This window comes from Astatotilapia calliptera, chromosome 4, assembly GCF_964374335.1.
Source record: "Astatotilapia calliptera chromosome 4, fAstCal68.1, whole genome shotgun sequence".
NCBI lineage: Eukaryota > Metazoa > Chordata > Actinopteri > Cichliformes > Cichlidae > Astatotilapia > Astatotilapia calliptera.
In genome coordinates, this window is record NC_137425.1 from 13599286 (window position 1) to 13626658 (window position 27373).

General features: G+C 42.4%; 1 long non-coding RNA gene across 1 annotated transcript in view; it reads right to left on the reverse strand.

Moving 5' to 3' along the window:
• Positions 1–22569, reverse strand: part of LOC113020719 (uncharacterized) — a 47044-nt gene extending 24475 nt beyond the window's left edge. Inside the window, exons 1-2 of the long non-coding RNA XR_003272217.2 lie at positions 22425–22569; positions 21428–22106 (exon numbers count right to left, since the gene is read on the reverse strand). This is a non-coding gene — a long non-coding RNA (uncharacterized LOC113020719). The remainder of the gene's footprint in view (positions 1–21427; positions 22107–22424) is intronic.
• Between the last annotated feature and the right edge of the window lie 4804 nt (positions 22570–27373).

Consider the following 27373-nt stretch of genomic DNA (forward strand, 5'->3'; position numbering starts at 1 on the left):
TGGTGCACATGAAAACTATGCAAATATTCTCAACTGAACAAAACACTACTTATATGTTTATATGCACACACTTGGCACTCTTTACTCGGTATAAACGCCTAAAAAATTAAACACAACTCAACTTGTTAAGTCAACGGGTCAAAGACAATCAGACAGGAAGCACTTGACTCTCTCAGCTAAATTACACCTCAACCTGAACTTGACCTCTCAGTCACCTGATTTAAGCACCTGCATATCAGACAGAGCTGCTTGGTTGAGGATTATCTGACCCCAAACTGAAGAACTTGGCCCTCCTCACTTGGCAAGTGCTTACTCGTCCTGATGTCATGCATCTAATTGCTTGCACTGCGTGGGATATGAAGTCTGATATAAGGTACATTGTTGTGTGCACAGGCTTGTGTGTGTGTGTATGAGTTTGTCATCAAGCTAACACTTGCCTGCAGCAAGATACACATATACACTCATGTCTTCACCTGCCACAACCTATCATTACCACTGTCACGTAGCCACCTCCGCAGAAGGCCTCACAAGTCCTAACAACCACCGGCGCACACACCTGGAGGGCCAAACACTTAGTTCCCAGCCCTTTCCTTCATAAAAACAGCCTTTTAACGCACACATACATAAACAGACATACACACACACACCTATTCATATCCTGCAGCCTCAGCTTCTGCCCTGCACCTCCCATTTGCTGTAAAATCTGTCTCACTTTTCTATCTCCCAAACCGCAAATGTTTTAGTACTATTTAATTTATTTCCTTCGTTATCATTTCCCCACAAGGTGAGTGAACCAGCACACAACCTGCAGAGCCCAGTTGGCAGCCACATCCAGGCTGCTCCTGTGACTAGACAAACAACAGGCCACAGTATGTACTCTAAAGCAAACAGTTTGGAGAAATGGAATCAGATAAGTTGAACAGTTCAACTCAATGGAAGAAATGAACTCTCTCATACAGTTTCAATAGCAAATTATGGATCCTTAAACCTGATATTTTAAATGCGATGCCTTCCTCGTGTAGATTTCTTCATCCAGGATGGCCATTGTTATTTGAGAGTGTACACAGGTGAAAGAACATATAAACCCACTAAGTAAACGTGGATAACAATACACACAGTACACACGGCTCAGCTCACCTGGTGCACATATACCACCTTAAAAAAAAAGAAAAGAAAAAAAAGCAAATATCTGAAGATCACAGCCTGCTGTTTAATGGGTTCTCTCTGCAAACACATCATCTAATCAGGGTTAATCAGAGGATCAATCAAAGAAGGCTGCTGGGATGCGCTACCCCAACAAACTCTTTCAAAGGACACGGATCGCTGTAATGTTTGCCCCCCTTTATCTTCTGTCACGTTAACAGAGTTGTGTTAGGCCCTCGCTTGTTCTGCACTATGTCCTAGTCAGAGATGGCTTAGTGTGTAGCAACCTGTTCTGATAGGTATGTCAAAGCTGAAACTCACAAGCTTTACAGGCAAACTGTGCAGAAGGAAAATCAAGAAAAACAGCATGTCACACCTTACCAGTTTCTAATCCCAGAAACCAAAAGCAAATTATCTCAAGTGCCAATGTTCTTAAGACTGACAAAACTTTCTGTAGGAAATTGTAGCATACTGTTTAGCCATATATTACAGATATTGGAGGTTTGTATAAAGTACAAATTGGCTAAAAGTAGAAATTTGCTGCTGCACATTGAAGGTTAAAGAGTCGTGTGCTTTCTTTTACCTGTCTTAAAGGACAACCAATTTTGCACCTCTTTGCAGACAGAAGCAATGGTCTTCAGCAAGGTTAGGCTTTCTTCTCTCTGCCTTCATTATATCTTGGCATGAGCATGCTGCTTATGCACATGTATATAGAACACTGTGTGTTATAAATGATCTCCTAGAATACACAGCAAATGGATCTGGGTAACATCAGTCGCAAATTTTGGCCCTTAGAGCTTCAATAAACGTTCTCTGCTTCATTAACATGCAACAATATACAGGTCCACTGTCCACACTCACTAACACTTACACAACCAATCCACGGCATGCTAAACTTAATGTTAGTCAGAGCATAACTGCACAAATATGTATGTGTGTGCATGTTTCTTTGTAACAGGCGTGAAAACACGGCAAAGCATGACGTGGCAAGGTGGTTTTGTTGCTCACAAATCAATAACGCTCCACTTTTTTGAATGTCTTTATAGCTTTTGGGCAGACATCTGTAAATATACTCCACTTCTCCAAAGGTAGAGGCAGAGGAGGTGAGTGCTGTGAGAAATATGCAGAGCTGTCTCCATTTAGAGGACGGAGAAAAGATCCAGCCTCAGGATACGAGTATGTGTCTGTATATATGTGTATGTGTGAGTGTGTGTGTGTAAATGCAGAGGGCTCAGGCATGATCAAACAAAGCACACCCAGGTACAGTATGCCATCTGCACTTCCCCCATCCCCCCCCAAAAAAGTACTCTCCTCCACCCTCTGCATCTCCAAGTGGAGTCTTTGCACTACATGGCGTATCAGAATGAAAGAGGCCTTGTCTAAGAGGCTAATCCTTGGGCGATTAGTCAACGCGTCTCGATTAAAAGCTAGCAGAGCTGCCACACCACACCCCCATCCTTCAACCCCCCTCAATGGAAATGGCAGTCCACAGGTGTCCCTACAATGCCTGTCTCATTAGGAAAAAATGAGAGATGGGAGGTTGGTCAGAGCTGACTTTCACATGAGACAGAGGAGTGGAACGCGGCAGGGGCAAGGCCCGAACAATCTCTCATAGACCAGGAGTAGCAGGAATGCCAGCGCAGCAACTCTGCAAGAATATGATTTTTTTTAATGCAACAACAATAACAACAAAAAAGATTTTGTTTCCATTAATTTTGCTTTGCACACGGAGTCAGTTGCATGCATTGATTAAATCTGCCTTTTTTTTCTTTCCTAAAGATGCAAGAGCAACAGAAGTCAGTGAGAGAGAGAGAGAAAGTGAGGCAAACAAAGAAGGAGTGCACACTGTGCAGTATATTTTTGACAGATTATCCCCTCATCAGCCAATGTTTTCAGTAAACAGTCGTTTGAATTGGAAGGATTGAGAGAAAAGACGGGTGTTTCGAGTAATCAGCCCCATACACCCTCACTTTCCATCAACATAAACACCTCACTTCAGGAGTATTCCCATGCCCGAGCATGTCGCCATGACTAAAATATTGTGATTGATGACAATGTACACAATTTGAATGCTTAGAAAAAAGCTTCAATGAAGACACAGTCCACAGCAAAAATACAGTATGTTTGTGCTGAATTACATGACTGAATCCAAGACCTTTATACTGAGCTTGAAAGTGGGATTTTTATATTGTGTTCTTCAGCGTGTAAAGGCATACAGTAGGTGCTTATTAGATGAGAGGTGTGTCAGAAGTTGCTACGTGCATCCTGAAAATCTCTCCATTTTACAACTGACATTTTTTTCCACCTGTCAAATACAAGCCAACAAAATGATCAATTTATGTGATTACAAATAAATTGTACGTAATTATCAGGGCTTCACTTCCTCCATTGTCATTGTGAGTCTGAGCCATTTTTCTTAATCTGCTCCTAGTTAACCCGTGGCAGCAGGAAATGACCTTTGGGCCGGGTGACAGACTACTGTACTTCCCCAATCACATCCATCGTGTGCCTAACCTTGAATGAAAGCTGAAAAGGGGAGGGGTTTTTCTTTGGAGTCTGGACACAGGGAGGAATCACTTACCACTTTCCCCAAGAGACCCCAGTGGAGCTAAACAGAGACGGGATTCAAATAACAATAGTGGAAGGGGGAGGGGCTGAATGCTTCCTGAGATCACATGTTGTTAGAAAGACCACATCACTTGCCAGCCGGGCAGCCAGGCTGGCTGTATGCGGAGGTCCACGGGGTGAGAACACACATGGTTTCAGTTTGGTCTGGTGTAGTACCGGGAGGAAAGAAGGGGCCTGGTAGCAGGAACCCTCCAATTCTCACTTCCTGCTTCTGCTGGAAAGATGATCTGCGCGCCTGCCATCACCATCAACACAGAGCACAGTGTTCACGCAGCAGCCGAGGGGATGGCATGTTCATGCGCAGGGCAACCCATCACACCAAATCAGGCTGTCAGCACCCTGAAATCTGGGCTGGTGTATTTCCCCTAACGAGATGGCGGAACAGAGCAAAGACAATCCCATTCAATCATGCCGCCAAGTCTCCTGTGACACACAGGAGCCTGTTAGCTGTGTCATTTATACAGGAAGTAGCTTTCAAACAAATTAAAATGCATCAAGTTAAACAGAGTAGCCGCGATATATACTGTATATACATATACTTTTTTTGGTTGGCTTTTTTTTTTTATTAGTATTATTATTTTCTGAACTACATGTGACACGTAGAAATTACCGTGAGTGTGACAAAAGGGCTATATACTGACAAAATGGAGAGAAGGCATAATGATAGGCTTGTGCAACCGTGTCAACTAACTTTACTACCTGAAAGCCAGATCAGTGTCACTCAAACAGCTTCTGAATGAAAGAACTCCAGGTGACCTCTCGGTCCCTCCTCGGCAGCGGAAGATGACTAACCTCCGCAAATCACGGGTTGCATTTGAGTAAAATAAACACAGAGCACTAATAAAAACCACTGGAGCGAGGAGTTTGTATGTATGCAGCATTGACCCAAATCTGAAGTAAAGATTTTAAAAATCAGAAAAAAAAACAGCTGCAGTGAACCGCTGCACAATTTGCAGAAATAAACAGCTTTTGGGTACTGACAATGTATGATGTGTGTGGTAATGTGTGTGCTTTCATGTGTGCTGCTAAAGCCTTAGCAGCATTGTTTATACTCTGCTGTGTCTGGGTCAGCAGGGTCCTTGACTGAATTCTTGCCTCAGCATGCAGACAGTTTTAATAGTGTTGTTGCAGGAGGAGGAATGATTACATTATAAAAAAATATGCCACACCATATGTCCTTGTAAGAGCCCAAACCACACACAATAAAATCCAGCAGGCCTTCTAACGTGGCTTCTGCACTTCACAAGCTGACACAGCCTCGCTTTGGGCATTTCACCAGAAGTTTTTTTTTTTTTTAAAGAAAAAAAGAAGTTATCAAAAGGGAAAATTTGTGCTTAAAAAGTGTTAATTCTCTCTATTTGTGATTTCAGAATCTCCCAACCTAAGAACTACATACCAAAACTTGTACCGCTCTTGACATGTTGCCAGATACTGCAGTGGGCTTGTGTAGTGTGTAGGCTTGATGGTAGTAGTCAACTGTGTGAGGTGGTGCGAGAAATGGCGTAGAAGAACAAATGCAAATCTTTGGCCAGATGCTAAGTCCAACTTCACACACACGTACATAAAAATGGCACAACCAACTCAGACATTTTTATTCAAAGTTGCCTCTTCTGACTGGAAGCCAGCTTATTACTTCGATCAGAACCTCATTCTCTACGTTCCTCATCTCTGGTTCACTCTCTCTGTGCTCTGTGCTCTCCTTGTGTCTCACAACAAGACAGAGCATGCTCACTGTAAACCTCTCGGGGGGGTGAAAGGGATTGGGAGATTAAATTTATTTTGAATTCCTTTTCCTTAATGTGCCAATTACCCCCACCCTTCCCTCTCCTTCACCTCTTCTCTCCACCCCAAGCAGCACAGCACAGAGTCTGTGCTCAAAGCACATCTCGTTTATGTTTTGTACACAGAAAACATTTCTTTCACCCCCAGCTGCATCTCAAACTTCACAGCTGTAATGGGATGCTATTCGCTGAAAAAAAGAGGGCGCATTAGATATGTTTGCACGGCTAAAAAGTGTGGGATAAGTGTGGGATAATAAGAAAAAAGGTTTGCTAGTTGTCAGTTTAGAACACGAGTAACTCTAAAAAAATGTTTTAGAGTTTTTTAATTACAGGTATATCTCATTCTTAAGGTTAGCAGTTGTAGCTTAAAGTTTATGGGAACTCACGGCTTCTACTAATCAAACCAGTCTTGTGCAATATGTTTTCCTGAATTAGACAAAAGTAGATGGCCCTGAGCTCTAAAACCGTATTAAACCATAATATTCTACAGCGTCATAATCCCGGTCATTTATGTCTAATCTTAGTAAGCAGATCAGAAACCATGCGTGTACATGTGCTTTTGCTTTGAAAGACATTGCCGGGCAATTTTTCTATTTTTTTTTTCTGCATCAAAGGTCAGGAATGCTAAGGTCAATGTAATGCTACAGTTATAAAAGTGCCTGATAATGACGTCTGAAATTCCCGATCTAACCCACTTGTGTAACAAAACGAGCTTAGGATGTGAGATTTCTCGACTCCGTTTTTGTTCCACTATTCAGAAGTTTGTTTCTTAGCTCTCAGAGGCAACAAAGACTATGCTTTAGTAAATGAACCCTGGCAAAAAGCTCAATTTCCCTCTTTTCTTTGGTTGGAGGACCAGTCACAACCCTTCTTTTCACTACATTTTCACACATTCCATGCATCCAAAATGGTCTTGTTTTCTATCAACTAAGTCCCTTAATTGACCGTTCTATCCAAGGAGGGATTAGCTGATAAGAGGGGGTAAAGAAGAGAGTGAAAGCAAAACAAAAAGAGGAAGTAGACGGACAGTTGGGGGTGGCAACACACCAAAGGATTACCCCTGTCATCTGTGCTCTGATAAAAATACATCTTTAGATGTGTGAAGAGACTTTGTTAGGCATCCAAGAAAAACCTGCGCTATCAGGCACTTTGGGGGCACCTTCTCTCCAGGAAAGAACAGAGGAAGGCCCCTGCAGCGAGGATTCAGTATTTCCTCCACCAGCAGCTACAGTTAAGACACTCCGAGGACCCAAAGGTCTTTCCAAAAGCCTGTCTCCGATGTTCTCCCACAATGCTTGGCCCCACTTTCTGTTTCTTTATGTCATTTTACACAGCTGCAGGGCCCATTCTTGCACTAAACATTTTGCCGTCACATTATGCTGTAATGTTTTAATCTGTTCTTTCCATTGTTTGCCGAGGTGCCAGCGTGGTTCATGATCTTCAGCACAAACAAGGAAAGTAGAGTTGTAAAAGGTGGTTTCGTGCTGTTGTGAGATCTCCAAACTCTTTAGAGCAAATCTGTAGAATGACTAAGTACAACAGGGACTGATATAGTACATAACCTGTGAGCACACACACACACACAAAGTAGCCAAGTGCCACCCACACTGCTGACGTAGGTGGAGTCCGAGCATCAAGCCAAAACAGGCTTTTATAATTGTGCTAGATTTATAGGTGTGGCGCCTTGTGTTCTATATTTAATTACAGATTTTACAATGAGAGCATGTTAAGTGAAATCTAATACAAGAACATCAGAACTATTGCCTTGGCCTAGATGTAGCAGTTTATGCAGCCCTACCTTGTAATTTCACCATATAAGGTTTCTGCATAAAATGCTAATGTATGCTTCATCATTAAGGGTAATGTGAGTAACAAAAAGTTAGAAAAGTGTGTGTGTCCATCTCTGCCTCTCCTATGCTTTTCATCTACATCTATACGCTCTCTTTTTTGTCATTTTATGCACATTCCTTTGATCTTGTATTTGAAAAAAAAACGAAGCTGTTAAGCGGCATGCCTTCTCGGATTATTTAATTAGGTTAAAACAAGTAGAAATAGCCTGTGCTGACTCCAGGGAAATTCCACCTGGGGGATGACAAGGGCTGTAAGAGTAGTGGGAGGGGTCGGGTGAGGGCGATTTGGGGAGGGGGGTGAAAGTCAAGCCCCATCTCTTTTTGACAGATTGGTACAGACACGGGAAACTTTACACGCTGTTTATTTGAGCACACTTTCTGTATGCACATATCATATTAAAAACCACAAATGTCAGGAGAAGAGTCAGAAGAACGCGCCTTTCCTCCCCTTAACATTACCCGAGCTGCTCCGGCTGATTTATGCAGCACAAAGGTCACGGCGAAGAGAAAAAAAATACACACTTTCATGTGTCAGTCACCAAGTCCCCCTCTCTCTCTCTACTTCCACTAATGATTGGCAGTGACACATTCAAACTGTTGTGTACACAAATACACATGAGCACATGGGCATAGGCACACATATACGCACACTTTTCTAGAGCATCTGTCGGTTAGTGCAAGAAACTTCAGTGTGACACCTGGCGATCAGCAAACAATTCTAAAGCAATCAAGCATGAAAAGCTGAAACCAGCTAAAGGTAAAAGGTGTTGAGTGTTTTCAAGCGCTGTAAACCAAAAAATAAATAAAGCTGTTGAAACAAATTATCAGAATATTACAAAGAAGACAAATGCCGTATGCTACTTTTGAACAAACTGAAAGTAGCACTATTAAACATCATAATACATCAAACTGTGCTTCAGCTAAGCTCTGAAGAACAGGCTCCATGTCCCCCAACATTTGCAAAGCAGATGTCTTGATTAGTGCATACCAAGAAAATCTGTCATTCCCTCCAACAAGACAAGGACCATAAAAAACTACGAAATGTTCTGCATTAAACAGTTCTGCTTTTTAACAGAGAAGAAAAAAAGCGATTTTACACGCAGATACCTGAAAACACAGGACACCATAGTGCATGCAGTGCATGCATTAAAAACACTGGGATTCTTTCCAAGATGATTAGTGAAGAAAAGTGAAGCCCACCCATGTTTACTCAAACAAAAACCCTGGCTATCCAATCACATTTTGTGGATCAGGCTATTTAAGAGAGTACCTGTAAAGACCAGAGGCAAAGGCTCGGGCACATGTTTTACTGCTCTGTTTGAATAATCAGGTACAAGTAAAACAAACAGCTACAGAAGGGATGTTTAGCAAGTCGCTCAGGATCCAACTCAGGGCAATAAGTGTTCATTAGTTTTAATAGCCTGGCTCCCGGAGCAAATGAAATGAAGACCAGGAGACCACATCCAGCTAATGTAAATAAACCAAATAAACCAAAAAAAACTCATCAACTGTCTGTTGTGAGAGAAATTTGAAAAAAATATTTAAAAATCATCCTGACTTTTCTAAGAAGTTTGCATAAGAGTAGAGGAGGAATGGGAGGAAATAGCCTATTTCTGAAATTAAAACTGTGTCCTCATATAATTGATGAAAAAGTATTTAACAGATGAGTTAATTCACTGTAGGATGATGATCGTAAAATACTAAAAGTGGGAGGGAGTACTCGAGGAAAACTTTAAAGTTACATCTCAAAAGCCCAACTATGTCTTTAGCCTGTGTTAGTCTGTTATGCTGGCGGCACATCTTGATTCCACCTGAGCTCAGAGAAAGGTGGTGATACACTCCCAGTGGTCCAGATGGTCCCCCCCAACACTGGCCCGAACATAAACATGGCTTGGGTCTGGTTGAGGAGAGGGAGACCCCGTTTATTTATGGACATGTCTGGGTCTGGGACACAAATATAGAAAGATAGATCGACGAGATGAGGGACAAAGGAAAAGAGCAGGGAGGCGGTGTGCTCAGACTTGTGGACGTCTTCCAGTATGGTCAGATGGTGTGATATGGCCCACCTACACAGGAGCTGAATATTCATGTGTCTATGTGCAAGTGTTTACAAGGTTAAAAGTGCATATTCCCATATGCCGCTTCTCTTATCTACAGATTCAGTCCAATGTACAAACTATAAAGCAAAATATCTTTTTAACCCGAGGAGCTAATTACACCCTCCGTGACGTCAAATGTGCCGCAAACAAGCACATGTAGCCAGCAGTATTGGCTGTCGGGCGGCAAAAGTAGAGCGAGGGTGTGAGGCCGGGGAATTCAAAGAATTTTCCTGTGTGCTTACCGGCACAAACCAAGCCCACTGTACATCTATGAAAGTATGGCTGAGTAAGGCCCTTTTCATCTTTGCAGCGCTCTCCTTAAATAAATCGGTTCAATCTCGATTTTTACAATAGGGTTTTACAGCTTAATAACCTGGCTACAGAAAGCCAGACATCGTAAGGTGTTTTATGGCTCTTGTAGTTCCTTTATGACCCAGCCAAATGTCATTGCTTCACTGTACACCAAAAGGGGCAGATACTTCTCTAGAAAACAAGACAGTTATGATGTTTTGGAACTTTGTTTAGGCTAAGGAAGTGTTGATGAGGAGAGGATTGGTCCTCCCACACAGAAAGGTACCATTTGCTCTCACAGACTTCTACTTGAGTTCCACTAGAACACAGTGCTGCACAAAGAAATCTATTTCATGCATTTTTGGTGCTGTTTTGTCACACACACACGACCTATCTATGCTTAAAACCAACTTGCATAATCGCACTGGACCTACCCTTATGGAAGACATTTTGAGATCGCGTAATCATGATGCTGCTACAAAGCAAGATGACGTACATTGATGCTACAACAGCAGCTGTTTTTCGTTGCTATAAGTCATTAAAATCACTATTCGTCCATCGATCTTCTGTCTCCGTGTGAGGGTTCTTCGCTTGTCTCGCTTCGGCATCGTTACAACATCGCACGGGGCAATAAAACTAAGGATAGGTGATTAGCACTGTGGCCTGACACAGCATGCACTCACTGAAATATAAACATTACACAATCACACCAAACATATGAGCAGCTTCAGCTAATTAAGACCACGCTGCTTTTTAATGCCTGTTTATATCTGACTCCTAAATGAATGCTACCCCTGGAGCTCCCTCCAAAACAGGTCAGCCAAAGAGAAGAGGACAGGGGAGGAACGGAGGCAGGTTGGAAATTACAGGCAAACCAATCTGACCTGCGGTGCCCGAAACGAAAAGCTTTACTAAAAGAAATGAAATAAATGCAATGAAAATGAAAAAAGTCCTAGCATGAATCTTGATTATTTTCATAAATCTCTCGGAAATCTGATGATTAAAGAAGTTTACACAAAAGCATTTGAAGTAAGCAACCATTTTCAACTGAAAATGACCAAATGTGCTGGACATATCTGAATTTCTTTGATCATAAAGATTTAGGAAATGTGAGCTTTAATACTTCTCAATCAGTACCATGTGGAGCTTTATTGGTGTACTGCTGCCATTCTTATTGCCTTGGCAGGCATGAAGGACACAGAAACCCAGGAGACAGGGGGACTGACCATCGCTCTCTAACATCATTAAAAGCGATAAGCTGGCAACTGGCAGAAGCCAAGCTTGCCATTTGTAGCCGCTAGGTCCCTGGCCACCTTACTCAAACTTTCCAAAATGTTTTCACAATCTAAGCTCTGCCTCTCCTCCCCGGTTGTACACGACTCAGCCCTCAAGAGCTCAGTGAAGTTGATCTTTTGCATGGCGCCAGAGTTCTGGGAGAGGGCCAGCCTCACCTGAATGACCTCTGCCTTGTCTTCAAAGCCATTAAGATTGTCTGCTGTGACCACGATCAATACTTCCACAGACCTCCCCTTGCTTTACGAGACAAAGAAAGCACGCTATCTACATACAATAGAGCACAGCATTGTCACATTTGTAATTATATTGGAAGGCGTATTACCTGTTTTTATATGCACACATTGTGGTGCACGGGGGTTGGATTTCAAGTTGCAGCTTGTTGAGACTTGGGGATTTACTGAGAAGGTGGGAAGGCATGTGAATGTGTGTGTGACAGGGAGAGCGAGCGAGAGAGAGAGACAGATGTCTGGAAGAAGCTAGGCTGGCAGAGTTTACAGTGAAGGAGGACTGGCTTTGTAAGCAAATGAAGGAACACACACAAACGTGTGTTAACCTCACACCAACTTTTCTCCTTACACCACACTGAATGCCAAGCTCACAACAGACATGCACCAGTGCTAACCTGGTGTCTGCATGCAGGGGCTGGTGTCTTTGTGTGCATGTACATGTCTGCCTCTAGTTCACCTATGCTACCTGTTGGGCACTAGACTCTCGCTCTGTTAATAGTGTTACGTGCTTTTACAGAAGCCATTAAGAGCATTAGCAGATGGGCAAGATGTAGTACTTTACTGTGGTAGGATTTCCCCTGGTTTTAAACTGAGGTATTGCCAGTGTTATACCAGGGAGGGCTTGTGTGGAGGTGACCTGCTGGAAAGTTTAACAAATAAAAAAAGAAGCTATGTGCACCAAAAAAGGCCAGTCAAGGAGCTGCTGCTCTTAACACCCCTTTTAAAATCAACTGTAAGGAGCCACGGCACAGAGCAATAATAAATAGCTACAGAGAAATGTAATTCTTTACTGCCCAGCTGCAAAATGTGGTTAATGCAAAAGCCAACCTTCTGAGGTTTGAAATCTAAAAAATGCAGCTAATGAACAAATGTTTTCCTAAAGTCTTGGCCTCTTACAAAGTAGAGAAAGATGGTGAACTCCGGCATCAATGATTAACTTGAACAGTAGACTGGGGTTTACCTGAGCCATTGACTAGACAGGCACATAAAAATACACTACAGACTTCCTCCTTCATATCGCTACCAAAGCTCCACCCTAACTTGCTCATTCGGCAGCTCTGCCATGCCTCAACAAACTGTCTGCAGTAAACAGCTTGGGGAAAAACACAGATCTTTACCGTAAAGGCAAGTGAGCTCCTAAGATTCCTGCCTGACAGTTTCGAACACGCCGGGTCAGGTTCTGAGCTCTGCTAGCCTGCAGTAGCTGTTATCAAAAGCTGCTGAAGGATTTCAGTGATCGATTATTATGAAGAGATGAGTAATTCTGGAGAGCTTAGAAGAGATGGAAAGATAAGCAGCTGAAAGCAGTGTTGCAATCATTTGCTTATGTTGTATACAGCAACTGTCTGAGAATGAATGAGTTTTAATTCAGGTGCGATTGTCAGCGAGCTTTCCACAAAGACCTGAAAATAAAATATGGGCAGTACAAGTTTGCACTTTCACTGAGAATAAACAGAAAGTATATGGAAAATGCAACAAGAACAGATATGAATGGTCAACAGCTTTGATAAGCCTGCAGGTTGGAAATGTATTTAGGCTTTGGTGAGAAAGAAATGAGGCGATAAGAAGGACCCACAGTACATGAAATATGACTAAAGTTAAGAAGGCTTTGCATATCTCAGTGTGTGTGTTCAACTTTTTTTTAAAGTGTCAAAGGTCCAAGTTCCATGACTGACATACTCAAAAAGAGAAATCTGATAGGCCGTAGATTATGGATGACTTGATATAGTGCATTTGTGCATGACTTGCAGCTTTGCATTTAAAATGCACACACTTTACATATACACAAATGCATGCAACAGTAAATGTCTAATTGCACATGTGCACATACTGCATTGAGAATGAATGCACAGACTGTTTGAGAGACATTCTGAGACACGTCAAAGACACTACAGGGCCAAAAGGTCACATAAAAATCCTCCTGTGATTAAAACCTGTTCCCATGACACTCTTTTCCATCTCTAATCTCAAACTTTTTCAGGTTTATCTAACCTGAAAAACTGCATAGTTTCAAACCTGTTTTGTTTAAAGCAAATTGGTCAACGTACAACAATGTGATGTACACAATAAGAGGACATGGAAAACTTCACCTTTACAAATATGCAAAAGCTGCAAGATGTGTAGACCAAAGTATGACTTTGGCCTACACACAATTTGCGCAGACACATGCATATGGGACACCCGTGGGAATGAAAACTCTACTTGCATTGTACTAATGACTGTGCTGTCACTTTGTCATAAGTTGCCCCACCTGTTCCTGAAGTAGGCCAGTTTTATCTCCGCTTCATTCATTCTCTGTTCGTTAATGTCTGAAGTTTATAGCAGAGCTGAAGTACATGAATGAATTGATTGCTCAGTAGTTGTTAAATCTAAAGGACAGAGTGGGCGTTGAAGGCTGTTTTTGTTTTTTTCAGCACTTTATCAAATTATCAGGTATTTAAAACTTTGTTGAAATCGTTCAGATTATCTTGATAGCAGTAATCAAAAATGCTGCATATTTGAGTTTCCTGTAATTTGACAGCAACTTGCAGGGCTGGAAAAGGGTCATGGGAGACAGATGTACAAAGTGAACTTTATTGAACTTCACTCTGATTTTATCGGTGTCGGTACACACAGAGGCACACGGCCACTTTGATCTTCAAAGGGAGATGAGCTAGAATGAGGGGCAATAAGAAGATAATAACGCCAATCTATATCCATTACTCCATAGATCACAGGTTCACTGCAACATGCAAAGTAGCTTTCCTAGCTTTTATTTTCCAGACAGAGAGCCACATTTCATGTTACCACATTGCCACCTAGTGGTCGCATGTACCCGGACCAGCAATGGAAACCTACTGCAAATCTAGCCATGCATTCAGTTTCTTAACAGCAAACCTAAACCTTCTCCATCTTAGGTTAGGTCAGCTGGATGCAGACTCGAGCCCATCTAAGATGTCACAGAGCAAGCTGCAGGTTACACCCTGGAAAAGTTTTCAGTCAATCCCAGGGATAAAGCAGAGACATGACCACCATAAACTCTTCCATCTATATAAAAAGCCAATGTAAAATCACCAGCAAGTCACTGGACTGTGTGAGGAAACCAGAGCACCAAGAGAAAGCCATACAGCCACAGGGAGAACACATAAACCCACAATGAAAGGCCCAGCCAACCAGGAGATTCAAGACCAGAAGCTTCCAGCACTGCATTCTACAAATACTGCAACAAATTGAAAAGTGAAGGATGTGAATGAATGCTATTCAAAGCATTTGTAAGTATAAAAGTATAAAAATATTAAAAACACTTTTAGTGATAAAAAAAAGTCAACCTCTAGCAGTAGAGGACATATTGTACTAATGACTGTGCTGTAGTAGAGGAAAGAAAGCTCTGCTGTGATTTACAGTTAAACCGAGGGCAGAAGAGTCAGCGAGGTGTAATAACTGTATATGAAACATGCTTATCTACTGTGACAGGTGACATATGTAATCTAATTACACTTAATAATACAATAAAACACAAATAGAAAGTGGGGCCTTGAGAAACCCCACAGAAAAGATCCAATTGTGACCTCTAGTGGTGAAGTCAAGGAAGTGTGTGGGGGACGTCACAAGGCACAGAAAAACAAGAGAGCAAGCGAATGTGTCCCCAAAATGATATTTTTTAATTTTCTTTTAACTATTTTATTATGTTTTATCGTTTTTTTAGACTCTATTTACATTTTATTTAGCTTGTGACATAAAATTAAATTTGCAATGCTTAACAAATTTAAGTTTGTCTCATTTGCTTAATAAAAACAATAAAACTTTTAGTTTCAAACAAATTAGAAGATCAGATTTCAAAGATGGATTTTTACACTACTACGACAGATGAACATTAGATAGATTCAGTGTAGTCAGTGTACATTACAATGGGAGACCAAGGTAACAGTATGAAAAGTAGAACATGTTATAGATGAACGCACAATCTGTAAATGCCCCCTTTTTTCAGTGCAGCCTGCACATTTAAATATATATGTGGTGGTGGGTGATTAATCACACGCTGTACAAACAGCACAAAGTGCCCGAGGGGGCACCCAAATCATAAGGCCCACAAAGCATGAGTAATACCTGGACCCCAGTGTCATATCTGATGGCAGCAGCTCAACATGTACTCCCCTACTACTCTGGAACCCTCAGCACACAGCGTGATCAAAGAGGGTAGAAGAGTAGGAGGATATCATCAAAGACTCTCAAGTTGTTAGCCACTAGAAAATATTTATTAAGTTTAATTTCTAAGTGTTGTTTGTTAGCATGCTAACTCATAGTAAGCCAAAGTTGTCTGAACAAAAAAGGGTGATCTCTCCAGCTGTAGTTTGGAGAGCCAGAATTACTGGAAGTTTTAATCAGTTAAGGTGACAATGCCATTGTTGAGATTTTCATAACTCCTGAAAGTCATTAAAAAAAAAATCACAGACGTGTGAAATGTTTTGAATGCCTTAAAAAACATTTAACTAGTAATTATGATGATTTTGTCATTGATTTTTAATCTCTCTTTGATTTCAAACCCCGATTTTCTCTCTTCAAAATAAATGAAGATATTGTGATCATAATTCGCTGGATAAAAGGCACTAAGAAAACCACCACAAAGCTTAAAAAAAAACCCTAATGAAAACTAATTTCCCGAGGGATAAACCTTCTTCTTCCACAGGGATGCAGACAGATCTGCATGTTCGTTGTGTCATAGATTTTTCACTGGATGCCATCCCTGATGCAACCCTTCCACTTCTGCTGGCTGCCGGAGGTAGGAGTAAAGTTCCAAATTAGCGCCACACATTTTAAGTGGCCACAGAAAGAAATGCAGGCCAGAAAACCAGGATTATGTTGTTGCACACATTAACCACAAGAGTGCAGCAGAATGTAAGGCATGCATCAAGATAATCCGAAAGCTTGACTACAGATGGCACTACAGCACAGCAATTCTCTCAGTGTTATTTTACACAACTACTAACATCACACCTATGAAGCCCAGATTTCATTTTAAGCCAATGTAAGATAACAAAATAAATCAGTCCCCTGGGAAACATGAATGGCTCTGCTTATTTGACTGAAGCCTTCTGATGACAGCCCAAGTAGAGGACAGCTTGCAGTCAATTTAACTACTTTGGTGCTGTAAGTCTGTGACTCTGTTCAGTGACACTGGCAAGCAAATTCTTCCCTGTCTGTCAGGGCTCAAAGTAATAGTTTGACAGCACAACACACTGGCCTGCTCAGCATCTGCCCCCCTACTTATCAGGCCTAAAATTTGAATTCAGCAATGAGCCTCTATGCGTCAAGAAAACCAAAGGTATCAAACAATCAACCTTAATCAAGCATTTTATGTGGAGACGACTGCGAGTTGACGACATTCAATCTCTTTTAAAGGAACTAAAAGCTTTCACAATTGCACGGATCTCCAACACGAGCACATGACTTAACACACACATAAACAGCGGTCTGAGGAGCCTGGTGTTCTGCTGTGTCCCAGGGAGGTCACACAGGAAATTTCACGCTCCTCTTCACACTGAAAATGTCTCCTTTATCCTCCCGACTGGAGACAAAAGAAAAGAAAAGAGGAATGAAAGACCGAACTGGAAAAGAAAGGAAACCCACTCTGTCTTACTTATGTAGGTGTGACTCGCTGAAACACAGCCATGGCAACCCACACCCAGCAAAGTAAAGGAGGAACGTGGTCACAGGTTCAGTGGAATGTGACATTTATGAGAGCAAAACACAAAGGGAGGAATTTTCCTTCCAAAACAGGAGCAAGAAAACTGAAGGAGAAATGTCAGGAATTTAAAGTATTTCTAACTCTCGATCAGATTTTTTTTCCATACAAGGACAGTTAAGAATGCACCTGAAAGTTCACTCCAAGTCTGTTTTAAAAGAAATGCATTTTAAACTAGTGTCATCATTGTTACACTGCAAACTATCAGAGCGGGCTGTTTGTATTTGAGTTTTACTATTAAAGTAAGAGTCTTTATTTAGCATCGTTCCTCTTTGGGACAAGTTTGAGGTACGTAGAGCATCCTGTGAGAATGGAGAGCTGTCTGCCCGTGCTGACAGAGGTGCCCCTGTAATGTGGCCTGCTGAGCATTTTCACTGTTTGCTCTCTGGTCTTAACATTTGGGCTGACACTCTATCTTCTATACTCCTGCAGAGGTCAGTGTGGTTTTTCTTATGCACAAAAGGTAAAAAGCCCACGGGGTAGTAGGATCACAATTACAGTTCCAGGAAACATACCGTTTTTTATCACATAACAGCAAGTGACAGGCTATATGACAGCTATGTAACTTCAAAAGGTGTAAACACAAAGTGCACTGGGAATTTTTAACCAAAGAAGTCAGGTTTCGTGTCATACCTCCCAGGCATCGCTCCAGAAAACCCCTCCACCCAGGTTTGCTACTTCCTCTAAAACAACCTTCTTCATTCTCACCTAAGCACAGGCTGGATGCCTCTCTCAGCCTCACACTTCCTGGTAACTCCCACACCAGGATAACACCACCCTGAGGCAAATATACACACACGAGCCACCTTCTAAGTTGTGGTTTCCCTTTAGGAAATCAGCAATCTGCTGCCATTACCCACCAGCATTTACACCTCCTCTCTGCACCCTTTAATTTTTCTTTGCCCCAATGTTTAAAACAAACAACTTCTCTCCCTTATGCGAGATCATTACAGGAAGAAAGCACCACACAGACTGTTAAAAGACGCCAAAAACAGCTAATAAATCTAAGGCGGTGATCTGGTGTCAGAGCATCAGGGTGTTATCAGTGTTATTAACAAAAGCTATGTACACATTCTGATGTGACTGCTCTTGAAGGACGTTTCGTGATTTCTAAACTTCAGAATATTCTGCGAATTTGAAACTGTGAGCAAGACGAGAGGACCGTTCAGAAAAACATGACATGATGTTGGACCGTTTAGCTGCTGTGTCAGTTCAATTTGCGCTCTCTTCCTACCTTCCTACCACAAAATTTTAAACACGAGACAGCACATATGGAGACACAATTGCCAAAAGCCCTGAGAAGAAAAACACTTTATAAAGCGCTCCAGCTTTTCAAAAGCTCTCTCCTTCTCCCTTTCACACACACACACACACACACACACACACACACACACACATAAACACATAGACACAAACACATACACCTCGAAACAAAGGTGCCATTTTACTCAGGAAGGGTCAGCAGTTCTCTCCATCAGACAGGGGCTTGTTCTTGGTCAGAGGCTGCTGCCCAATCTCAGGCCACCCTCCCCTGGCTCCACTGCCCCCCCCCCCCCCCCCTCCGGCCCCCACCACCCCGGAGACAAGCTCCCCATTGTTCCCGCACTACTAATAAATGACAGTTCTCCTGTTCAGACAAACTTTAGGGCCCATTCAAACACACACACACACACACACACAAAAGTTTAAATGGTGCTCTACATAAAAAGATACCAGGAGCATTTTCTTTTAAGACTGGTATTTCTCGAGCTCATTAAGTGTTTATCTGACACTAATGATGTAAGGATGTCTTCCTGCGTCTTAAGCTTTGAACCTGAGGACAGGATGAGATAATCCTGAGGGCCGTTTGTGTAATAATGAATAACAACTGTTCCTATTGCCTTCCATTTCTCTTCGGTGGTCAAAAGCAGTCATGACATTGAGTCATAGTTCACCAGGAGGTCATGCTGCTCAGTGCGTGTTGTCACCCTGTGAGCTCAATCGGGGGCCAGGGAGCTGAGGTAGGCCTTGAGTTTAGACATGATAAATCACCACTCAGCTTAAGCTCATAAACACACCATTAACACGCTCGACCACATGAACTCTATCCGTTTACCTTAACCGCATGGTGCTCGGGACTATCTGCCTGTGATAGCACTCTTAGGGGTCTGATGCACATGGCTGTCACAGCTACATGAGGATCTGTGAGGAGCATGGGGAGCTACATGAGATCCTTTCCCATCACTAGTAATTAGATATGTAATGTGCTTCAGACCGCAGTGTAGAAACAGTGCACGCGCTCCCTGATTTGCTTAGGTGACATTTATATTCAGGGAGTGTAAACTGGTGTTAATCGTCTAATAAACATCAGCTGCATCTTACTAAATAGAAACAACTAGATTAGCGTATTATATTCCCGACAACACAAATCAACTTGAAGCTGAAACTCAATTGCCAGTGATGACAAGGTCCTCCTGAAACGTTGATTGGAGTAAATACAGGGTTGTTAAGTCTTGCCCCGGTGTGTGTATATGGTTCTTTGCTGTGGTTCACCACAAACATATCATATGACAGCACAGAAAACTGAGAGAAAGCAAATTCCTGCTATTTTTAGCTATGACAAACATAAACAAAAGAATCAGAAAAAGAAATACACTTGCTGAAGCGTCATGGCTGCTTTGATGTCTATCCGATCACTCGTGGGCTTCCATTTAAGCATCTTTATTTTTTGATGGGCTTAAACAGGAAAAGGGGTGATGCTGGCCATGCGCAGGACAGATGCTGGACAACCGGGGTCAGATATTGCTCTCGCTTTGCCGTTTAAATAACAAAAGGAGGCGGAGGAAGAAGAGGCAGAAGTTGTGAGAAGAGGAGTAAGGGGGAAAAAAGCCCCAGTGTTTAGTCAAGGCCTGCTCACTGACACAAAGTCTGTCTTTGTCTGCCTCCCAGGGTGCCAGATAAAGGAATTCTTGTGTGTCGGGGGCTCTGACCGAGTTTATTTGACACTTCAGCTCCTTTTGTGAAGCAAGTGTCCCACCGTCAATGCTGGCCATGAGAGTCACTTGGCATTAGACAGAGGGTCGCTCTTCAGTGGAGAAAGGGGGTCTTGTTTGGAGAAGATTTTTAATAGAGGTGGTGTGTGTGTGTGTGTGTGTGTGTGTGTGTGTGTGTGTGTGTGTGTGTGTGTGTGTGTGTGTGTGTGTGTGTGTAAGCTGTATACGGACATATAGTGGAGCTCTGTGCCCTCCCACAACCACAACAGGAGAAATTCTTCATTGCTACAGAAGTGCGTGGGATTGAGAGGACTGGGTACTGAAAGATGAAGACAGGTGAAAGTGGAGGCTTCAGCAAATGAAGGAAGACACACACACACACACACACACACACACAGCACCCATTATGAATGCAATGCCGTTAAGTCACACAAGGCTTGTAAAAGATGGACATGCTAACTTGCAAAGCAGGTTATCTCACGCTATTTTGAGCATGTTTATCAGTTGGGTGATCACATGGACCTGTAGGTTCAACATAATCCAATTACATTCCATATATATATATATATATATATATATATATATATATATATACACACATACATATACATACATATACATACATACATACATACAGATAGATAGATAGATAGATAGATAGATAGATAGATAGATAGATAGATAGATAGATAGATAGATAGATAGATAGATAGATAGATAGATAGATAGATAGATAGATAGATATGATTGACAGGTGTTCCACTACCACTGAGGTCAACGTTATAGTGCTCAAAGCACTTTCCTCTCACCTTGAATGGAGTTACTGTATGAGCGATGGGAGGGCCTGCTCCTTTTTATGAACACTGTATCCACACTGTGGATTTATTTCAGCTGCACCTGGTCTTTAACAACTTATAACAGGTCATTGCTCTCTAGGCTGTGAACACCCGGCAGTGCAGGTGCATAGCCAATGGCTGTGCTCAACACATGCATGTGAAATATTAAATTGAGCCATTTCCCCTCTTCTTTAACATTTACAGATGCATATGTAGTGATGTTAGAGAATAATAAAGAAGAGTTCTCACCTACTGAACAGGTGAACTTAATGAGAGTTTGGCGAGGCTTCCATTGTCAAAATACGCAGCTCCCAACTGACAATGAGCAGAAACACACCTTCTGTGTTTGTATGTATAAGTATGTTCCTAATGAGTCCACTTCCAAAAGAATTTCAGTATAAATTATAATTTGGTAGAGAAGATATGGGCACCCATGTGGGTGTGTTGAGAAGATAAGAACAGAACCTTTGGCCAAAGCAGACAGTGCTGAATGCATTGTCACGTCGCGAATGTATAACATAAATACAAACCTCCATAGGTCAAGCATACTTTGGGGTTTTTATATTGACGTTGTCCACATACCTGCGGAATCAGGAGATGCGCACATATTATCCAAATCACTGGACATCCACTGGAGCACAGCTTCCAAAACATAATCCAAGATATCCAACTGTGCAAAAAAAAAAAAAAGAAATCCACCAAATACAAATTTCATTTCCGAAATCAGCATATAACATTAACCATCTATGAAAATGTCAGCACTTGACCACGCGTGTATCCCAAATATCCCAAGAGACTTGTCCAGCAGCTGAATCTGTGGCAGGAGTAGAAACTCATCCCAGACTGAAGTCAGCATTTCCTTATAACACGCGAAAAGATCCATAGCTGGAGTTTTCAATCCATCAGCTGCTATCATCGTGATCACGTTTAAACAAAAACACAAAACAATAATAACTTCTCCACGTTTGTCAATGTCGCGATTAATCCCGTTAATGCGTCCAAAGAGCCCCAGCATTAAACGATTTACGCCCAGGCAAATCCAGCAAAGCAATCAGAACGATTATTTTCGAAGATGCTGATTCCTCCTTAGGGTCCAGCGCAATGATGGTATCTGCGGCAGCTGCAGCCAGAGTCTCTGCTGACACGACGCGCTCTCGTCAAGAGCCGCAGCTTCACTGAGCCATAGTTTGTGCGGAGCGCCTCAGCACATGCTGCTTTCACCAAACGTAGATGCGCAATGCATGACGGTAAGTGGAGTTAACTGGAATAGGAAAACAGCAGCAGGTTTAAACCTTAAAAGCAGTTTTTAAAGACAAAAAAAAGAAAGAAAGAAAACACGGAACGCAATGAAATGATTTCACAGGTTAACCTTAAAATAATGAAAGCAAAGTAAAGGTGAAATAACTTTTAAACTAAAAATAACTTTTAAAACAGTTACAGGCATTAGAAATTAGATCATATTATCATTATTATTATTAGCAGTAGTAGTATTAGTATTATTAGTATTATTATTCTATAAATATCAGTAAAGCTGTCATGGATATCAGCTGTTACAATCTCTGTTGCAATCGTTCATCACCTGTTAGTTTCATTCCAGGTTGCGTGTGAGCAGTGTGTGTGAGTAATAATGATCATCTGTAGCTGTGCAGAGATACAGAGATGTCGGTGCCTTGAATCACCTTCCCATGAATGAATCTCTTGTCTTTCTTACCTCACTTTCATGTCCTAACCACCTCCAGGCTTGCTTGTATTGCCGGGATCACGCTCTCAAACTTCAAAACAAGGCCTGGATTCACGGGAATGGAGCACAGATCAAAATCAGAACAGAGCCCACTTAGTTATAATAAGCTGAAGCTAAGTAAAGCTGGACATTTCTTCTCTGTTCTACTGTGGACTGTGGAGTCAAAGCTTGCATGCATGTTTGCTGTTATTTGTGATTTTGTTGTGTTTTTTACTTCATCATATTTAAGAAGTACTCGGATGAAGTGTTTATGACTAAAACACAGCAGAGAGGATATAAGTGACAACAAAGCTGGGATTAAGGGAGTAAAGCTGATAAACTCTGACCTAAACCAAAGGGGAAAAACCATGAATAAATAAAAAAGTATATTCACGTAGAAGTTATATCAGTCTTTATTATACTTTCGTTCCTCATACATTACTCCTATTCACACAGGGCCTGGCACGGTTCCATTCCACTTTTTACTTTGTTCTTTTGGCTGCGATCCAGTCCAGTCCAGGAGTACCTGAATTGCACGCGATTCTGTCAATTGCAGGTACTTGATGGCTTTCTTGTGTGCAGGGGTTGAAAAGTTGCTGGAGGTTTGCGCACACAGCATTGCGTGACTAGCGCTGGGGACGAAAACACAAAGACATTGTTTTCAGTGATCAAACCCCCTTTATAGTAACTCAACAGCATTCCTGTCTCACATTCCTAAGCCACCGCTGCAGTGTGAAGGGTTTTTTTTTCTTTCCTTTAAAAAAAAGGAAGAAAGGAAAAAAGAAAGAAAAGGAGGGTTGCACTTTTTTAATCTGGTTCACTGTGCTTCTTCCACAATTTTTCTCGTAGCTCATTAATCATTAATCAAGACTGAATTAAAGTATTAGTTGAGGCAATTATCTGCCATGGGGTAATTAAGAGGTGTTTATCCCTTATCCAAAACAATGTGATGAATGTAAACACAGTGTGCCAGCTTTCATGTTAAGCCAGCAGCCAGCTGAACAGCAGTATTAAATCAAATGAAAATGCATTGCTTCTCAGTGTATCCCCTTAAAGCATGCGCGGGTGGGATTTCCAGGTTGTTTGTGCAACAGCCTGCAAATGTGTTTATGCTCACTTGTGTGCATCCTCCTACACCGTGTCTCCACTCACGCCAGCATGCGTCTGTAGGTATGTGCTAATGTGCACACAAATGTTTTCCACATTGGTGTGACAAGGATAATCATATCCAGGGAGCACAAACCCATGCTGAATGCTTCTCACACAGATGGGAGGAAAAAGGAGGAATGCATTAAAAAAAAAATCCAGAGGAAACGAGACTGAGTGTACACCCACAGACAGTCGTGCAAGTGTAAAACTTATGATATGTGGAAATCTACTGGCAAAGGAGCCAAGCGAGGCCGCCATCACCTGGAGTGGGTGAAACAAATCTAATATTTACTGAAAGCGATGACCCTCATGACCTTCTGCTTTCAACGTAGAAAACATAGAGACGAGGACAATTGAGTCAGTCATATCTCCAGTGTGTGCTCTGAGAGTGATTAAGACTAGAGCACATTCATTACTGGCCCAGCTCAGACAGAGAGGGGCTTCAGAGCAGAGCCCTTGTGTTGGACTGTTTGGATGTCCTATCCCCTTGTATCTCTTTGACTACTTCCAACACAAGGCTCTATTCAACCAGACTGGGAACAAATGTTTCCTTATGTGACCCTGAGTACCTAAGCTTCAGCAGGATATAGAGAAGAGCCTATGAGACTGAAAGAGAGACATTACTGAAGGCCATACCTCTGCTCTTATAGAGGGATATAAGCTGGATCACAGGTGGGGACAGGGGGAAGGATGGTAATGACCTTACAGAAATAACAGGGTGGATGGCACAATGACACATATTTCCCAATAACTATATGCTGTTTCTCTGGTAACCACAAAATTGCTAGTCTGCTTAGGTTTCCGTTCTTTATTTTCTCACTTTCCCACTTCTCATGAGTGTTATTACTTCTACATCCGCCTGGGAATTAATTGGGTAAACATCAGCCAGGAAACATGAGGTTAGATTCCATGTTGGCAGCTCATGTAATTTCACATACAGCCAACATGCAGATTTCCGTCTGTTTTTTTTTTTTGGCACGCCTGTGGGAATGGGCAAAGTGTAGCAAAACAGAGGTCAAGGCAAGGTTTCTCACTGAAGTGGGTGAAAATTTCTCATGTGAAACTAAAAATGGCTTTCACCAGTTTTACATAATGAGACACAATGTGGCATGTACCTCTTTTCTATAGAATCACCCAGGATAAAGAGCTAATCCTCTTGTGCTATGAGACTGATAGAGCTGGATTCCTTCCAGCACCTTAGGGAGTCAGATCTATGGAAGAGAGAGCCTTTCAAAGAAAACCATGTAATCAATGGCACAATCCCCCTCAAACCCCCTCATTTGATTGATGCTAACCGTAAAGATTTTAGTAAATCAGTTCGCTCAAGCCTTTCCCATCTCATCTTGCATTAAGATGTCAAACTGTAACTGGAGTTCCAGTGTTTACCCAACCAAGTTTTCTCACTTGAGGAGAAATTAAATGAACTTTTGGCCTGGACTAGGCTTACAGAACCACTGACATGTAGCCTATATGACTCATTCAGTCTTTCACTGGACACAGGCGGAATTTATTCGGAGAAACACACCCTTGCTGGCGTGTAGCATAGTTTGACCATTGCAGGTGTCTTGGTTTATTGGGTTTCTATGTCAAAGAGCAAATCTTAGTCTATAAAAACCTAAATTTATAGCTCTAATTATGAACACACTAAGCACCAAGGAGCATGCAGCTGCATACCTGTGCATGCATTTCAAGGAGCATGAGTTCTGGCTTGGTGACTCTACAAAGAGCCCTCATGAAGTTTAAAATTTTAAACAGGAAAAAATGAAGGTGAGGCTAAAATTGTTCAAATAGGGGAAATACTATGAGTAAGTTTACACCTCTAGTTGGAGAATAAGCATATGAAGCCTTTTTTAAAATTTTTCCTCTGGATGCTTTTCTAAATGTCTGTGTGTGTGGGGAGGGGTCAGGGGGGTAGATTTTGGTGCAAGCAGTGTGTAGGCAGCTGGGAGTGTGGCAGGGCTATGCGTGACTAGGAGAAATACACCTGTCTCTGTGCTCAGGTATGGAGGGGGAGTCGGCAAGCAGGGGCCTGCCAGGTGAACAATGCTCCCTATTGTACCTTGCGCTCTGACTGCTGATACTCGCAGGAGAGGAAGCCCTGATCCCAGTGTGTGCGTAGCTCGCTTGCCCGTCTCTCCCTCCCTGCTCACACAATCACACGAGATACACAGCCAAATTATTTACAGTACACATATTGCGCTGACCGCAGGCGCCCTGAGCTAAATCCCAACAACTCTGCCTTTTACACGCAAGTTGCCAATCAGAGCAGTGACTGACAGATTTTTTTACAAGATAAGATAAGATAAGATAACCTTTATTAGTCCCACACGTGGGAAATTTGTTTTGTCACAGCAGGAAGTGGACAGTGCAAAAGTTATGAGGCAAAAATTAGAATACAATAAGAATAAATACAGTACACAACTGTACAGAATAGAATAAAATAAAATACTATATACAGTAGAATAAAATAAAATAAATATACAATAAGATAAAAATAGAATACAAATACAAATACTATATACAACTGAGTAAAAATACAACGATGACAGAAAGGATTATTGCACTTAGTATTATTGCATATGTATGGATGTGTGTGCTTGATCAGTTAAAGTCTTTATTATGGAGTCTGACAGCAGTGGGGAGGAAAGACCTGCGAAATCTCTCCGTCCCACACCGTGGGTGCCGCAGTCTCCCACTGAAGGAGCTGCTCAGTGCTGTCACAGTCTGCTGCATGGGGTGGGAGATGTTGTCCATCAGGGATGACAGCTTAGCCGCCGTTCTCCTGTCACTCACCACCTCCACTGGGTCCAGAGGGCATCCTAGAACAGAGCTGGCCCTTCGGATCACCCTGTTCAGTCTCTTCCTGTCCCCAGCAGAGATGCTGCCGCCCCAGCAGACCACACCATAAAAGATAGCAGAAGCCACGACAGAGTCATAGAAGGTCTTCAGGAGTGGGCCCTCCACTCCAAACGACCTGAGTCTCCGCAGCAGGTACAGCCTGCTCTGCCCTTTCCTGTAGAGGGCGTCTGAGTTATGAGTCCAGTCCAGTCTATTGTTCAGATGAACACCAAGGTACCTGTAGCTGTCCACAGCCTCAATGTCCATACCTTGGATGTTCAGTGGTTGCAGTGGAGAATGCTTGTGCCTGCGGAAGTCTACCACCAGTTCCTTGGTTTTACTGGCGTTGATCTGGAGGTAGTTCAGCTGGCACCAGTCCACAAAGTCTTGGGTCAGACCTCTGTACTCCTTGTCGTCCCCATCAGTGATGAGGCCGACTATTGCAGAGTCATCAGAGAACTTCTGCAGGAAGCACTGGGTGGAATTGTGGGAGAAGTCTGCAGTGTAGATGGTGAAGAGGAACGGAGCCAGAACCGTTCCCTGTGGGGCCCCCGTACTGCAGACGACCCTGTCCGACACACAGCCCTGAGTCCTCACATACTGTGGTCGGTCGGTGAGGTAATCCAGGATCCAGGTAGTGAGGTGATGGTCCACTCCAGAGTTCACCAGCTTGTCCTTTAGAACCGAGGGAAGAATGGTGTTGAAGGCACTGGAGAAATCAAAGAACATGATTCTCACAGTGCTTCCAGCGGTCTCCAGGTGAGCGAGGGAACGATGTAGGAGGTGAATGACGGCATCATCCGCTCCAATGCCAGGCTGGT